At 42.6% G+C, this 13,973-nt stretch overlaps 1 non-coding gene across 1 annotated transcript; it reads left to right on the forward strand.

The window, feature by feature from the left end:
* The first annotated feature begins 816 nt into the window (after window positions 1-816).
* Trnaa-cgc (transfer RNA alanine (anticodon CGC)) lies at window positions 817-891 on the forward strand. Its single transcript has one exon. It is a non-coding gene; the product is annotated as a tRNA-Ala (tRNA).
* The last annotated feature ends 13,082 nt before the right edge of the window (window positions 892-13,973 follow it).

Raw genomic sequence — 13,973 nt, forward strand, 5'->3', positions numbered from 1 at the left:
GTCACGATAAACGGAGGAGCTCGGAAATACAGGGGCAGACACGATTTCTGTGGGGCACTTGGTCAAAAGATTGATGTGAATTGATCAGTACTTCATGCTAAAATCCGTGTGAGCATGTGTAGTGCGACAGAAAAAATTAGTGCAGAAGGAGCCTTAGCGCTGAGTGGCACAAGAAGTGCTTACAAAATCGCACATAAGTAAAAGTGCATTTAAAAATTTTATTTCTTATCCAAAAAATTATTTATGCTTAACTGAAATCCATGCATTTATTTAATATTCTGTATCGTTCATAATTTGTGTTAGTTTGAGTTTATTTCGAAATTCATGCTTGTTTATGCATAATTGAAATGCAGGTATTTATTTAATATGCTTTTTTGTTCATAATTTTTGTTAGTTTAAGATATTTCGAAATTCATACTACTCCCATACCACTACAAAAAGTTTGTAAACACTGTTGGCCTCGCATTTTAATCGTTTAATTCTATTCTTTGTAATTTGTTTTAAATGTGAAACTTCCTGTCAGATTAAAACTGTGTGCCAGGCTGAGACTCGAACTCGTGACCTTTGCCTTTCGCGGGCAAGTGCTCTACCAACTGAGCTACCCAAGCACGACTCACGCCCCGTCCTCACAGCCTTACTTCTGCCAGTACCTCGTCTCCTACCTTCCCCCAGGCTGTGGCTAAGCCATGTCTCCGCAATATCCTTTCTTTCAGGAGTGCTAGTTCTGCAAGGCTCGCAGGAGAGCTTCTGTAAAGTTTGGAAGGTAGGAGACGAGGTACTGGCAGAAGTAAGGCTGTGAGGAGGGGGCGTGAGTCGTGCTTGGGTAGCTCAGTTGGTAGAGCACTTGCCTGCGCAAGGCAAAGGTCCCGAGTTCGAGTCTCGGCCTGGCACACAGTTTTAATCTGCCAGGAAGTTTCATATCAGCGCACACTCTGCTGCAGAGTAAAAATCTCATTCTGATAAATGCTGTTTCTGCTTATACATTTGTTGTAGACTAAAACCACTTTATATATTACAAATGTTTATGTATCAATGTCCAATGGACATAAAGAGACACAAATGAATTTTCTAACTAATATTAGTGATCAACTGCCCAAATCTGCCCCTTTTTGTGGCTACGTGGCTAACGTGAAATGACTGATATTATCTACGTACCGAACACTAGACGACACTATTTTTCAAAAATGATCTACAGTGGTGTTCGATCTCAGTGGAAATACAAATAACGTGATCAGAGGTGTTTAGCTTTATACTCCTAAGAAGCCGAAGCAATTAGCAATATCACCATATGTACTGTGTCTGGTGCATCGTTGTGATGGTTCTCATACACGTCTGCAGCTATGGAAGAACTCAAGCCACAAAATATAAAAAACAACTCAGTCAAACTCTAGGACGGCAGAAGACGGTCCTCTGACAAGTATAATCTAATACTGCCTTCTCCTCTCAGTGTTCTGCAGACGAGAAACGCGAACTCCTAGCCACAAGGACAGAGTTCAGATAACATCTCAGTGTGAGTATAGGCAGAAGAAGTGCTCTCAATCACTGAACGCTGCGTACTCAACAACAACTCCCTACCAGAAAGCAAAGTCCACAATCGTATAAGTTCGCAACAGTACAGTGCCTAACTGTCCTAACTATAAAATCTCCTGAGAGCAAGGACGGCAAGTCTGTCTGCAGCAACAAAGCTGTTACTGAGCGACTGTCAGACACGGGTGGTCAAAACATAAGACCTCATTCTCTCCACTGCTGTCTTCCCAGCAAAGCTCGGCTCCCCTCCCTCGTAACTACAGAAGGCGAATCATATTCCCGAAACCACGGAATATTCTCCCTCTCTACAGATACTTCCGAACGCCGACCAACATATTTTAGTATTTTGTCGTCCAGCGCGGAAAGTTTGCGAGGAAATGCTATCCCCATAAATTAGGAATTCATACAGTGGTATGCTTCTCAGAGTAAAAATCTTCGGAAATAACCCAGACTGCGTGGTTTCCGAGGTAAAGCTTCCTCATTCCCTTGTGCTGCGTGCAACATCTTCAGAGTTTCTGAAGTATTATCTGGTTATCCTTCTGGCCTAGGTACAACACCGGTTGGACGCCACTGTATTGTGCTTCAGCGCTCAGGTGCCCCAACCGTCTGTCGTGGCTACTTATTGTGTCAAGCAGGACCAACACACCTGTGCAGGCTTTTCCACCTGTGTGCTTTCAAATAATAAATGATGTAATGGTGTGTGGCCCTCAACTATGTACCCTCAATCTCCATGTTGAAATACTAAAAGATTTGACTGGTTTCGTTGTCTAGGGGCTGGGATACGTAGTTGCTGCATTACAAGCCAAATACTGCTGACTCTACAGTATAAATATTAATATACACATGAATCGAATCGTTGAACGTTCCTGTCACTTGGCAATTGCGAATTTTGAATGTTATATAGGAATTTATAAATGGAAGATTGCAATTAAGTAAATTCTGCTGATACTACACTCCTGGAAATTGAAATAAGAACACCGTGAATTCATTGTCCCAGGAAGGGGAAACGTTATTGACACATTCCTGGGGTCAGATACATCACACTGACAGACCCACAGGCACATAGACACAGGCAACAGAGCATGCACAATGTCGGCACTAGTACAGTGTATATCCATCTTTCGCAGCAATGCAGGCTGCTATTCTCCCATGGAGACGATCGTAGAGATGCTGGATGTAGTCCTGTGGAACGGCTTGCCATGCCATTTCCACCTGGCGCCTCAGTTGGACCAGCGTTCGTGCTGGACGTGCAGACCGCGTGAGACGACGCTTCATCCAGTCCCAAACATGCTCAATGGGGGACAGATCCGGAGATCTTGCTGGCCAGGGTAGTTGACTTACACCTTCTAGAGCACGTTGGGTGGCACGGGATACATGCGGACGTGCATTGTCCTGTTGGAACAGCAAGTTCCCTTGCCGGTCTAGGAATGGTAGAACGATGGGTTCGATGACGGTTTGGATGTACCGTGCACTATTCAGTGTCCCCTCGACGATCACCAGTGGTGTACGGCCAGTGTAGGAGATCGCTCCCCATACCATGCTGCCGGGTGTTGGCCCTGTGTGCCTCGGTCGTATGCAGTCCTGATTGTGGCGCTCACCTGCACGGCGCCAAACACGCATACGACCATCATTGGCACCAAGGCAGAAGCGACTCTCATCGCTGAAGATGACACGTCTCCATTCGTCCCTCCATTCACGCCTGTCGCGACACCACTGGAGGCGGGCTGCACGATGTTGGGGCGTGAGCGGAAGACGGCCTAACGGTGTGCGGGACCGTAGCCCAGCTTCATGGAGACGGTTGCGAATGGTCCTCGCCGATACCCCAGGAGCAACAGTGTCCCTAATTTGCTGGGAAGTGGCGGTGCGGTCCCCTACGGCACTGCGTAGGATCCTACGGTCTTGGCGTGCATCCGTGCGTCGCTGCGGTCCGGTCCCAGGTCGACGGGCACGTGCACCTTCCGCCGACCACTGGCGACAACATCGATGTACTGTGGAGACCTCACGCCCCACGTGTTGAGCAATTCGGCGGTACGTCCACCCGGCCTCCCGCATGCCCACTATACGCCCTCGCTCAAAGTCCGTCAACTGCACATACGGTTCACGTCCACGCTGTCGCGGCATGCTACCAGTGTTGAAGACTGCGATGGAGCTCCGTATGCCACGGCAAACTGGCTGACACTGACGGCGGCGGTGCACAAATGCTGCGCAGCTAGCGCCATTTGACGGCCAACACCGCGGTTCCTGGTGTGTCCGCTGTGCCGTGCGTGTGATCATTGCTTGTACAGCCCTCTCGCAGTGTCCGGAGCAAGTATGGTGGGTCTGACACACCGGTGTCAATGTGTTCTTTTTTCCATTTCCAGGAGTGTATTTTAACGACTTTAAATGATGGGTACGATAGCAGAAGTACCTTTAAGATTGCCCTTTATTACTGTAAAACACTTATCGGTGTCTGTGGTCCAGCAATTAAGTAAAATATAAGTTAAATAACAGGGTAACTATAGATTCCTACTTCAAGTAATTAGTTATGAACAACAACATAGGTCACGAGATATTCACTTCTAAACACATACTACATCTTCACTGCAGAAGCCATGGAAATCTCACAAGTGCACAAGTTGGCACTACGAAATATTTCTATCTTTCGTGACCATGCGTGAGCTGCTCCACTCTCCAAGACTTTCCATGTTGTTGTTGTTGTTGTTGTGGTCTTCAGTCCTGAGACTGGTTTGATGCAGCTCTCCATGCTACTCTATCCTGTGCAAGCTTTTTCATCTCCCAGTACCTACTGCAACCTACATCCTTCTGAATCTGCTTAGTGTATTCATCTCTTGGTCTCCCTCTACGATTTTTACCCTCCACGCTGCCCTCCAATACTAAATTGGTGATCCCTTGATGCCTCAGAACATGTCCTACCAACCGATCCCTTCTTCTGGTCAAGTTGTGCCACAAACTTCTCTTCTCCCCAATCCTATTCAATACTTCCTCATTAGTTATGTGATCTACCCATCTAATCTTCAGCATTCTTCTGTAGCACCACATTTCGAAAGCTTCTATTCTCTTCTTGTCCAAACTATTTATCGTCCATGTTTCACTTCCATACATGGCTACACTCCATACGAATACTTTCAGAAATGACTTCCTGACACTTAAATCAATACTGGATGTTAAGAAATTTCTCTTCTTCAGAAACGCTTTCCTTGCCATTGCCAGCCTACATTTTATATCCTCTCTACTTCGACCATCATCAGTTATTTTGCTCCCCAAATAGCAAAACTCCTTTACTACTTTAAGTGCCTCATTTCCTAATCTAACTCCCTCAGCATCACCCGACTTAATTAGACTACATTCCATTATCCTTGTTTTGCTTTTGTTGATGTTCATCTTATATCCTCCTTTCAAGACACTGTCCATTCCATTCAACTGCTCTTCCAAGTCCTTTGCTGTCTCTGACAGAATTACAATGTCATCGGCGAACCTCAAAGTTTTTATTTCTTCTCCATGAATTTTAATACCTACTCCGAATTTTTCTTTTGTTTCCCTTACTGCTTGCTCAATATACAGATTGAACAACATCGGGGAGAGGCTACAACCCTGTCTTACTCCCTTCCCAACAACTGCTTCCCTTTCATGTCCCTCGACTCTTATAACTGCCATCTGGTTTCTGTACAAATTGTAAATAGCCTTTCGCTCCCTGTATTTTACCCCTGCCACCTTTAGAATTTGAAAGAGAGTATTCCAGTCCACATTGTCAAAAGCTTTCTCTAAGTCTACAAATGCTAGAAACGTAGGTTTGCCTTTCCTTAATCTTTCTTCTAAGATAAGTCGTAAGGTCAGTATTGCCTCACGTGTTCCAGTGTTTCTACGGAATCCAAACTGATCTTCCCCGAGGTTGGCTTCTACTAGTTTTTCCATTCGTCTGTAAAGAATTCGTGTTAGTATTTTGCAGCTGTGACTTATTAAGCTGATAGTTCGGTAATTTTCACATCTGTCAGCACCTGCTTTCTTTGGGATTGGAATTATTATATTCTTCTTGAAGTCTGAGGGTATTTCGCCTGTTTCATACATCTTGCTCACCAGATGGTGGAGTTTTGTCAGGACTGGCTCTCCCACGGCCGTCAGTAGTTCCAATGGAATATTGTCTACTCCGGGGGCCTTGTTTCGACTCAGGTCTTTCAGTGCTCTGTCAAACTCTTCACGCAGTATCGTATCTCCCATTTCATCTTCATCTACATCCTCTTCCATTTCCATAATATTGTCCTCAAGTACATCGCCCTTGTATAGACCCTCTATATACTCCTTCCACCTTTCTGCTTTCCCTTCTTTGCTTAGAACTGGGTTTCCATCTGAGCTCTTGATATTCATACAAGTGTTTCTCCTTTCTCCAAAGGTCTCTCTAATTTTTCTGTAGGCGGTATCTATCTTACCCCTAGTGAGATAGGCCTCTACATCCTTACATTTGTCCTCTAGCCATCCCTGCTTAGCCATTTTGCACTTCCTGTCGATCTCATTTTTGAGACGTTTGTATTCCTTTTTGCCTGTTTCACTTACTGCATTTTTATATTTTCTCCTTTCATCAATCAAATTCAATATTTCTTCTGTTACCCAAGGATTTCTACTAGCCCTCGTCTTTTTGCCTACTTGATCCTCTGCTGCCTTCACTACTTCATCCCTCAAAGCTACCCATTCTTCTTCTACTGTATTTATTTCCCCCATTCCTGTCAATTGCTCCCTTATGCTCTCCCTGAATCTCTGTACAACCTCTGGTTCTTTTAGTTTATCCAGGTCCCATCTCCTTAAATTCCCACCTTTTTGCAGTTTCTTCAGTTTTAATCTACAGGTCATAACCAATAGATTGTGGTCAGAGTCCACATCTGCCCCTGGAAATGTCTTACAATTTAAAACCTGGTTCCTAAATCTCTGTCTTACCATTATATAATCTATCTGATACCTTTTAGTATCTCCAGGGTTCTTCCATGTATACAACCTTCTTTCATGATTCTTAAACCAAGTGTTAGCTATGATTATGTTGTGCTCTGTGCAAAATTCTACCAGGCGGCTTCCTCTTTCATTTCTGTCCCCCAATCCATATTCACCTACTATGTTTCCTTCTCTCCCTTTTCCTACACTCGAATTCCAGTCACCCATGACTATTAAATTTTCGTCGCCCTTCACAACCTGAATAATTTCTTTTATTTCATCATACATTTCTTCAATTTCTTCGTCATCTGCAGAGCTAGTTGGCATATAAACTTGTACTACTGTAGTAGGTGTGGGCTTCGTATCTATCTTGGCCACAATAATGCGTTCACTATGCTGTTTGTAGTAGCTTACCCGCATTCCTATTTTCCTATTCATTATTAAACCTACTCCTGCATTACCCCTATTTGATTTTGTGTTTATAACCCTGTAGTCACCTGACCAGAAGTCTTGTTCCTCCTGCCACCGAACTTCACTAATTCCCACTATATCTAACTTCAACCTATCCATTTCCCTTTTTAAATTTTCTAACCTACCTACCCGATTAAGGGATCTGACATTCCACGCTCCGATCCGTAGAACGCCAGTTTTCTTTCTCCTGATAACGACATCCTCTTGAGTAGTCCCCGCCCGGAGATCCGAATGGGGGACTATTTTACCTCCGGAATATTTTACCCAAGAGGACGCCATCATCATGTAATCATACAGTAAAGCTGCATGCCCTCGGGAAAAATTACGGCTGTAGTTTCCCCTTGCTTTCAGCCGTTCGCAGTACCAGCACAGCAAGGCCGTTTTGGTTATTGTTACAAGGCCAGATCAGTCAATCATCCAGACTGTTGCCCTTGCAACTACTGAAAAGGCTGCTGCCCCTCTTCAGGAACCACACGTTTGTCTGGCCTCTCAACAGATACCCCTCCGTTGTGGTTGCACCTACGGTACGGCCATCTGTATCGCTGAGGCACGCAAGCCTCCCCACCAACGGCAAGGTCCATGGTTCATGGGGGGGAAGACTTTCCATGTCTCCGCAATATCCTTTCTTTCAGGAGTGCTAGTTCTGCAAGGTTCGCAGGAGAGCTTCTGTAAAGTTTGGAAGGTAGGAGACGAGGTACTGGCAGAAGTAAAGCTGTGAGTACCGGGCGTGAGTCGTGCTTGGGTAGCTCAGATGGTAGAGCACTTGCCCGCAAAAGGCAAAGGTCCCGAGTTCGAGTCTCGGTCGGGCGCACAGTTTTAATCTGCCAGGAAGTTTCATGTTAGTAATACTTGATTTACATTTAAATGACTTGAAATTAAATAAATATTCTTACGGCTGGACCATAAACACGCTCTAACACACATTATTAAATACGTAAACAAATCAAATAAACATATATCAAAGGAATAGCAAGCAAAAGTAGGCCAGTAGCCTAATGTCTCTATACTTTCTAAAACACAGTAAATATTTGACCAATTTCTTCATGATATAAACAAAGACATAGACGAAGAAATATATTTATAAGCATGCTGCTACCGGTTTTTCGTGTAACTGTGGAGTACTTATGGTCTGACGCAAGTAATAGCAATCGGCCACTTTGACCTCCAATAACTCATGTGCTATTCAAGTTACATGCCTGTAATTTATATCAATTTAGGTTTACACTAATAGCTTTCTGAAGACACATCGATCGACAAAATCGGATGAACCGTTTAGATTTTGTAATTTCGTTGTTGGGTGTTACTTGTATAACTTATCGTCAGATACTAAACTTTAAACGAATAAAGATATTTAAAAACTGCTTGACCATCAGAATCGTCATGCAAATAATGGTAATGTACATGTATCTTTCTGAGGTATCATGATTCATTTGGCTACTATTAATTTCTATATGAACTGTGAAATGTCTGCCATTAATGTTTCACAAAGTCTGCCATCTTTGGCACTCCTGGGATGTCTCCTTTATCAACACAGCGTCACCAAGGAAGCCCAGCCATGCGGTCGGCCTGCGTGCGTATTCTGTATCTTTCCGCCATTGTGCCGATCGTTTCGGTACTAAAGAGCACCGAATGGTCTAGTACTCGAATTAGAGCCCCTGCATTATTCGGTATGCATTTTGGAAGCGATACCGTTCGGGTCTAGCGAAACCAAGTGCTGTCGTCGGTTCGTGTCGCGCAAGCCAATCCAAAGCAAGCGGCCGCAGATCCTCGCATGCACACTGCAGCGCGCACAGCGCCACGAACACAAAGCGGCTAGCAGACGACACAGGCGCGCTATTCTTCCAAGTACCGTAAAGTGCTTTTACGTTGCCGTAACGCATGACGCCGCATTCCATCGAGCTCACGTGCCCACTTTCATCGCTCTTGCCTCCTCCTTAACAGTATCGGGCACAGTATATCCATTTCCATGATTATCAGCTGAAATGCGTAGAAATTTTTACAGTTTCCCTGACAACATGTTTCCATACATGCATAATAACGATAGCGTATTTGACTGTATTCTACAGATTGTCGTAAACGCCGGCCGCGGTGGTCTAGCGGTTCTAGGCGCTCAGTCCGGAACCGTGCGACTGCTACGGTCGCAGGTTCGAATCCTGCCTCGGGCATGGATGTGTGTGATGTCCTTAGGTTACTTAGGTTTAAGTAGTTCTAAGTTCTAGGGGACTGATGACCACAGATGTTAAGTCCCATAGTGCTCAGAGCCATTTGAACCATTGTCGTAAATGCCGCATTATGTCATCTTATTATCATTCACACTGACATCGTGTTTTGGATTTTAAGTTTAAGCAAATGAGTTAGGAATTGTGTGTACTGTCATATTGTACAAATACATCTATAAAAACACTCGAAAAATTGATTCTGAGAGTTTCAAAGAATAAGAAGATAAACAGAATGTGGTTATAGCTCGCTCCTAGAGGTCCAAATGATTAAGTAGCCCACTTCCCTATATGATACGTCACTGATTTGGGTCTTAAAAACAAAATTGAAAAAACGCAATTTCTAGAGCTCCTGCAGTTCGTCGAAGTTTATAACATGCATCTCATGAATGAAAAAGTTTCGTATACCATGCTACAGTCTAAAAATATTACGGCGGAGATCTTTCATCTCTGTCTACTGTTGCTGAGGATTCGATCGCAGATAAATACTTGTGACAAATATGAAGATGACTGATGCTAGTTACACTCCCAGTAATTTAAGTTGTGCTCTTAAATTCCTCTCTAACCGCATACTCGGAAATCTCTAGTTATTCGGAAAAAATGGTGAATTATTTCTGACAAGAAAAAATATAAAGGTCACTGTCGGCTGTTTCACTCACAGCAATTTCATCTTCAGCAATTTCATATTTCGTATTTTAAACAAACAGAAATCACGAAATCATTACTGAGGAAGTGCGCTCTCACATTTAAGTAATAACGAATATTGCAGAAAAATCTTAACTTACACGAATAACAATGTCTCAGGACGTGTTGCATATGTGAAGAGGAAAAAATTTTTTTGCATCCATCCATGTGCGAACCCATGTCCTTTCATATCACATTCCCGCACGCTAACCACTTTTGTTTTATTCCACAAAAACAATAACAAAAAAGTGGCTAGCTTACAATGAAATGACATAAATAAGGTGACAAATAATTGCAGTCATAAATTACAGCATTCAGAGAATGATGAATGATATGCAGTCTTTAGCAGTAGCACACATTTGGCACCTCCACCGTCACCTTCAACTGGGGGCAGTTCATCGTGCAAATTTTCTTCTACTGCAGCCTGAGGTTCCTCATCATCATTTCCCAGACCCAAATTAATCACTCAGTAAATCCTTGATGTGTGTTCCTTCAAGGGTAGGTTACGTGGACAGAAGAGCAGTCCCGAACAGTGACATCGCAATGTCCTTCACTGCCTTGTTATTTTTGTCAGTTCCAGCCTTCTAAATGCATCCTTAGGGAGTTCAAGATCTTATAAAAACAGACACCAGATGTTTGCCGTCATATTCTTGTATTCTACTGTACTACTGATTTATTTTTCATGTGTGACTTACACGTGAGGCTATAGAGTCGGGAACGTGACACAACCCATCCCCTCTCCACAAGGAATCCAGTTCCTAACTTGTACCCGTTCTGTTGAAGACAATTCGGAGCATGTTACCATATTTCTTATTGTGATTCTGATACTTAAGTGTTTTATCGAATTCATTTTCCATATACATCTTATATTCAATATGTTCATCGCTCCCAACATTATTAAAAATGTAACTTGTATATTTGCCCATTAACCAAAACACTGCGTTATTTTTTGCCTGAGGGTAGTAAATTTCTTCTGATCTGAAGAAATTGTTAGTCGGTACATTGTTTGCTAAAGTTCTTGTTACTTGAACAATTTTCTCCCTGGTCCACCTCCAGTTGATAATCTGATCTCCACATGTGTAACGATGAGGCACACTATCAACGAGGTTGCATTTGCTGCAGAGGTTAGTGTCACTTAAACCGATGGTAAAGAGACGCTCATTTGTGCTGATGATGTTATTGACTACCTTGTACCACGCTGTTCTCACGTCAGACGAAAGAACATCACTACTGATGTTTCTCCAGACCACATTCCATGCTATTCCAGCATATTTAGTTTCTATGTTATTTTTCCTTTCATGTTTCCGTCTTTCAGCTAAAATCGCCTTCGCTGTAACGTTTTTGAAGTTTAAAACCTTTTTGCTGTGATAGCTTTAGTTCAAGATAATACTCTATAATATGTTTTGGTTTAAAACTTATTTTTTGTATATTTATCGGCGGCTCTACACTTTCTGGCCTGACAATGTATAATTTTGCTGTAATGCACCCTGGATCGTTACACATTATGCTCTATGTTCGTTTGAGATACAATGCCATCGCTTTAGACTTTATGTCGGTTAGTCCCATTCCTTCATTGCTTGGATCCAAAACTGCTTCACCGGCTCTCGGCTCTCGAAACAATTCCACTTCCCACAAAAAAAAAAAAAAAAAAAAAAAAAAACTGGCTAAGGTGGACATGATCGTCTTCGCCGCCATTGATGGAATGGGGAGAAACTGTGCTATGTAGTAGGCCTTGGATAAAATATACGTGTTGATAAACAGTATTCTCTGGAACTGGTCTATGCTACGTTGACAGTTTTCAATCAAAGCTCCCTTGAATTTTCTGGCCACCTCCCTCCAATATATTGCTATCATTTTTAAAAGGGAAGTTGTCAGTGATATTCCAAGAACTTTGTGTTCATTTATATGGTTCACCCACTCAACGCGCAGGTTAGCAAGCCGCCGTATATATAGAAATTTACTTTTGTTTTCATTTACCCACGCACCTGATGCGGATCAGTATTTTGCAAGTACCATCTCTAGTTGTGTCACATCTGCTTGGTCTCTGATGATTACGCCTACATCGTCCGCTTCAGCACCTACCACGGTCTTTGTTCCTTGGATGGTAATGCCTGTCAGCTTGTGCTGTAGCTGTCTCAGGAAAGGTTTACGGAGATTTATGCAGTAACACCCATTGCCATGTTCTTGATGATGTCGATGGTTTTTGGCAGGAAGTCCATTCGGCGCATTGTCTCTATCAGGTATTTGTGATTAATTTGATCAAATACCTTATGGAAGTCTATGAAAAGCAGTCCACATTTTATGTTACTTGCCTGCGTCAGCGCAATGACATCGCGATACAAAGCCGCAGTTTGTAAAATTGTCCTTCTAAAAGCACAAGTCTGCTGCTGGCCTATGATGTCAGCGGTGCACGGTGTAAAGCGCTTGTTAATTACTCGAGCTATAGTTTTATTATCCGAATTTAAAAGCGAAATCGGCCGTATTTTTTTTTTTTTTTTTTTTTTTTTTTTGCAGCCTCTGTTCTTCAGGATCAACACGATTTTGCATTGTTTGAACTCTGCAGACAGTGGCTTTCTCTGTAAGACTTCACTGACAATTTCGGTGAACTTTTCTCCTATTAGGGGACCAAAATCGTTCGTAGAATTCAATGGGCAGTCCGTCAGGTCCTGTAGATTTCCTAGTGGGGGAGCTGCACACGATTTCTAATACATCTTCCTTGGTGATGTCCGAAGAAATGTTCTCATCATCATCTCGCGATATTCGTGGAAGAGATGTACCAAAGAGCTCATCGCATTCTTCTTCGTTTGTTTCCCCTGACGCATACATACATTCAAAGTACGCTGAGATCTCTTTGATTATTTCCTTCTGGGAGGTGATTATGGTACCATCATCGATTTGAAGTTCATTCATGAAACTTGTTCTTATATTCTTGGCGTGTCTGACAAGGTGGTACAATGCAGCAGTCTCATCTTCAGTGACAGACTTTGCTTTGGATTTTATTTTAAGTCTCTCCAGTTCCTTACGTTTCAGACTTACTAATTTTGCTTTAATTTGCTTGATATCTTTTAATCTTGTAGGAATTGCATCTGTCTGATCGTAGAGGTCTCTTAGCACACTGTAGTAGAATTCTACAGTCTGTTTCCTTTCTCTGGACATATCTATACTAAAAGATATTAAAACTTTCCTTAGCTTCGGTTTCGCTCGTTGGGTCCACCATTCCATCACACTTGGAAAGTTGTTCAGTGAACGGAGACACATTTCCCAAGCTCTGGTTAGGGCATCTTATAAGTCTTCTTCTGATAATAACGACATATTTAGATTTCACTGGGTTCTTACTCTTCGGGTAGGTTGTGGTGTTAAATTTACGCAGGTCAACAACGCACCGTGATCGTAAAAACTAACGGGAACAGTTTCTGTTTTCAATACTTTATGTGCTAAATTTTCCGATACATAAATTCTGTCAATTCTACTACCGGAATTCTCAACAATATGAGTGAAGTTCACCATTGTTAGGTATTTTATTTCCCACTCATCTTTTAATTTTAAATCAACAACAAGACGTCTCAAGTCAGTTGAGTAATTGAAGTTGGGGATTTGACCCTTTCGACTCAATACACGATTAAAATCTCCCCCTATTATAAGTTGGAGGGGTTTTTTCCTCAGTAAATAAATTTACGCTTTCGTTAAAAATGTGGCTCTTGCAGCTCTATTAATGCTGCCAGAAGGCACATATAAATTGACAATAGGAACTCCTGCTACATTTATTCCAATACCTCGTCCCGATTCTAATTTATCAACGTTACGTACGGGGATGCCCTCTATAACTAAAATGGCCGTGCCAAATCTCGTTTCAGTGGAAACATTGTAAAAATCAACGTAATTGGAAAAATTTAATTGTGGGAATACCACTTCCTGCAGGAGAGCAATGTCCGTCACTGACTCATACAGAAACTGTTTCAGAGCAGATATTTTAACATCCGACTGTATCCTATTAATGTTTAACGTAGTAATCGTATATGACTGTAAAATGGGGGAGTGACCTTTTATACCGCTAGTCTATCATTTCATGCCATTCCATGCCGGATACTTCCTGAGAATCTGACGGGAGACCACCGTCCCGGTTTGCATTTGAACCTTTTTTTTTTTACTTTTCTTGTG

The sequence above is a fragment of the Schistocerca serialis genome, chromosome 5 (assembly GCF_023864345.2).
Source record: "Schistocerca serialis cubense isolate TAMUIC-IGC-003099 chromosome 5, iqSchSeri2.2, whole genome shotgun sequence".
NCBI lineage: Eukaryota > Metazoa > Arthropoda > Insecta > Orthoptera > Acrididae > Schistocerca > Schistocerca serialis.